We start from the raw sequence: 4,536 nt of genomic DNA on the forward strand, positions 1-4,536 counted from the left end.
ATTGGTGTCCATTTGAGTAAACAAAAATGTCCCTTTGAAATTGCGTGCTAAAATTGCAACCCCAGCTGAATGATTAGTCCCGTGGGCCAAGAAAATGTCACTACCCCACTGATTTTCCCAAAATTATAATCCTCTTTGCATGAATGTGTTTCTTGAACGAATACAATATCTAAGTTGCAGTCCTTACAAAACAAAAATATAAGCTTTCCTCTTCAACAGGTTTCATATCCCCCTGGCATTGATTGACATAAACTTCAAATCCATATATACAAAATAGAAAGGAAAATCTTATGCAATCTCAACTCTACCCTCTCTATAAAAGGTGCTTCATATACAGTTGAAGTCGGATGTTTACATACACCTTAACCAAATACATCTAAACTCAGTTTTTCACAATTCCTGACATTTAATCCTAGTAAAAATTCCCTGTCTTAGGTCAGTTAGGATCACCACTTTATTTGAAGAATGTGAAATGTCAGAATAATAGTAGAGAGAATGATTTATTTCAGCTTTTATTTATTTAATCAGTGGGTCAGAAGTTTACATACACTCAATTAGTATTTGGTAGCATTGCCTTTAAATTGTTTCACTTGGGTCAAACGTTTCGGGTAGCCTTCCAATAGCTTCCCACAAAAAGTGTGCTGAATTTTGGCCCATTACTCCTGACAGAGCTGGTGTAACTGAGTCAGGTTTGTAGGCCTCCTTGCTCGCACACGCTTTTTCAGTTCTGCCCACAAATGTTCTATAGGATTGAGGTCAGAGCTTTGTGATGGCCACTCCAACACCTTGACTTTGTTGTCCTTAAGCCATTTTGCCACAACTTTGGAAGTATGCTTGGGGTCATTGACCATTTGGAAGACCCATTTGCGACCAAGCTTTAACTTCCTGACTGATGTCTTGAGATGTTGCTTCAATATATCCACATAATTTTCCTTCCTCATGATGCCATCTTTTTTGTGAAGTGCACCAGTCACTCCTGCAGCAAAGCACCCCCGCAGCATGATGCTGCCACCCTCATTCTTCACGGTTGGGATGGTGTTCTTCGGCTTGCAAACTACCCCCTTTTTCCTCCAAACATAACGATGGTCATTATGGGCAAACAGTTCTATTTTTGTTTCATCAGACCAGAGGACATTTCTCCAAAAAGTACGATCTTTGTCCCCATGTGCAATAGCAAACCGTAGGCTGGCTTTTTTATGGCGGTTTTGGAGCAGTGGCTTCTTCCTTGCTGAGCGGCCTTTCAGGCTATGTCGATATAGGACTCGTTTTACTGTGGATATAGATACTTTTGTACCTGTTTACTCCAGCATCTTCACAGGGTCCTTTGCTGTTGTTCCGGGAATGATTTGCGCTTTTCGCACCAAAGTACGTTAATCTCTATACAGAATGTGTCTCCTTCCTGAGCGGAATGACAGCTGCGTTTTCCCATGGTGTTTATACTTGCGTACTATTGTTTGTACAGATGAACGTGGTATCTTCAGGCGTTTGGAAATTGCTCCCAAGGATGAATCAGACAGGTCTACCATTTTTTTCTGAGGTCTTGGCTGATTTCTTTTGTTTTTCCCATGATGTCAAGCAAAGAGGCACTGAGTTTGAAGGTAGGCCTTGAAATACATCCACAGGTATGCACGCCTTCTTTGATTTCGGGCCTGTTGGACGAGAGGTCACAACTTTGCCTTTGCTGCCTTGTCTGCTGCAGTCAGGTCCTCACCAAATCTAAATGTTCTCTCTTTCAGAAAGGCGCTTTCCTTTGCTTTCTTCCAAACTGCATCTCTCGCTGTGCGGAAAGCGAACTGGATGATGATCGAGTGGCTGCCGATGGCATATTGCTTCTTCCCAATATGATGGGCGACATCCACAGCCATGTCCATATATCTTTACGGATTACAGATGTTACAGATGGTTACACACGGTTACAGTCACTTACTATGCGCTTCACATTCTCACCCTGGTCCTCGGGGACACCATAAAGCCGTAGCCCCCACCTTCTCCGGTATCGCTCTGCCTCTGACATGCGCTCTTGCATGTCGCCGATGGTCTTCTCCTGTGCAGTGCATTTATCAGAGGTTGCAGTGTTTGCACATTTAAGCTCTTCTATACTCTCGTATACATGATTCAGAGAGGTCTCGAGGTCAACGATTTTTGATGTGTTTTCGCGTATAATTTTCTCCAGACCATCGGCTCTTTCGTTAATCTTTGCAGTGACAACATCGATTATGTTGACCTGGAGTTATCGCAAAGACAATTATTTCTGTGTATTTTTGGGTGCAGGACTATTGGTTGGAGTTTCTGAATCAACCGAATGTCCAGATTCCTCCATTTCTTCTCCTGAGGAGTCAGGTGGCGGTTTCTCTCCGGTGTATGAGTGGTCAGCTAGCAACTGCCTTCTCCTCCCTTTGCTCTTTCGCACATTTTTTTCTTCCATTTTGCCAAGTTTCAGATCAAATTAGCGGTTTACTGAGCATTGTTCTCTGTTGTGTTTACATTTAAGTAAATTTGAGAGGGATAAAAGTTAAGGTTACTCCGCAACCCCCAGAAACATGCACTTCTTCCTTATTTCTTCTTCTTCTTCTTCTTCTTCTTCTTCTTCTTCTTCTTCTTCTTCTTCTTCTGTGGGTTTTATGGCGGACTACAACCCAAAAAGATGTATTGCCGCCACCAACTGGACGGGTTGAAACCAAAACAAGATAAAATGAAAATCCATATGTGATAGGGAAACCAACTTAATCCACCCAAATAAAAATAGTACATTGACAAAACAAAACAAAACATCCACTTCTTCCTTCTTTCAATTCTCCATATCTCCCTTCGTAGGCTCTAGGGCCTGAGAGGGTGGTACGGCTTGTGACAATATTCCATATAACTCCTTCGCCGAGAAATCTTTCAGCAACAGGAACCGCTCAGCCGCTTCCACAAGGATTTCTATCTTCCTGGACCTTCTCTCCACCATTTATCACCATAGCTATAAAGGACACCTTCTTAACATTTAAAATGTCAGGATCCTGCTGGTGAATGGCAACCCCTGGGGTGATTTTTTTTGTTATGCGTTCCGGTACCTCAGAACATCCCACCACCCCCCTCTCGCACTCACTTTTTTTATCGGGCACCTCCCGATTTACAAATAAAGCAGTGCCACACTCATTTGGGGAAAATATCCTTTCTATTTTATTCAGTTATGTTTCATTGTATTGTTCTTAGGGCTGACCCCATTTAGTCGACTGGTTGATTGTTTAGTCGATAGAATGTTGGCAGTCGCAAATATATACATTTTATTTTATGGCACACAAGACACCTGTCTGATTCATGCCTGTCTCAGTGGACTAATCCATTGCGTAGGCCGCGGGGATGGCAAGTGGCATTCATCTTAAATTCAACTTCATGGAACCTGCAGATACCCTGTAATCGCCTTCCCCGCGGCCTCTGGGGAAGACTCTGGAGACAGGACTCTGGAGACAGGATATCCATTTGTCCTCAGGTTTGACTGGGAAAGGGTGAAACTGGGACAAATAGGCAACAACTACTCACATTGCCTTAAAACTACAGTATGGCATAAAGATACAACAGAATGGCAGCTAGACACAGCTACAAAGGCCCCTACTGCAATGCAATTTAACATTACTAATGGAGAACAGTATGTAATATCACAGACATAATCCATCTTCTGACTAATACAACCAAAAGAGCTCATTGCATTCTTATACAAAACTAGCATGATCTAACATGAGAAAACAACACGTAATTTGTGTAGCTAACATGTAAACCATTAGAGCCATAGCTAAGTTAACCGTTTCATCAATCTCTACAAAATAATTATATAAATGTTTCAAACTTCACCAAAATAACCATCCACAACATGAGATAAGTAGTTAAAGAATAAGTTACGTGTAGGGCTGTTACGTGGACCGTATTACCGCCACACCGGCGGTCACAAGTCTTGACAGCAGTCAAATTCCACGTGACTGTTTTGATGCTGCTGATGGTCTTTGTAGCCTACCAAACTTGCTAACTGCCTGGTACTCAGCACTCTATTGTCCCTCTAATCACTCTGACATCAATGGAAATGTAATCGAAAATGTAATCAAACACTTAATGAGAGCCCATGAACTCATGTTGCGCAGCATTTCTATAGGCTATACAATTGCGTGAGAAAACAGGGTTTTGATGGCCTCTATTAAAAAGAGGAGGATCCCATCAGCTTTCTGTAGGCTTACTATATTTATTTCTCAACTTATTAAGCACATTGCTTCTCTTTACAGGAGTATAGCCTACCTGACTTTCATGAAAATGAACCACAGGAAAAGCATCCTCCATTCACTATTTAAGTGCATAGATTACGTGTATTCCCCCCCCCCCCCCCCCCCCCTGTTTCGAGACAGGTGCATGATAATAGTTAATTCTAAATCAAAACAAATTTCACACATATAGTATTTAGTATATGTAAAGATTAAATCAAGAACAGTCTGATGGGTGACAATATTAGCCTATCACTTGTGAATTATATATTATCACTTGTGAATGATACCCAGCTTGTGTGCA

The sequence above is a fragment of the Coregonus lavaretus genome (genome assembly GCF_964263955.1).
Source record: "Coregonus lavaretus genome assembly, chromosome: 10".
Lineage (NCBI taxonomy): Eukaryota > Metazoa > Chordata > Actinopteri > Salmoniformes > Salmonidae > Coregonus > Coregonus lavaretus.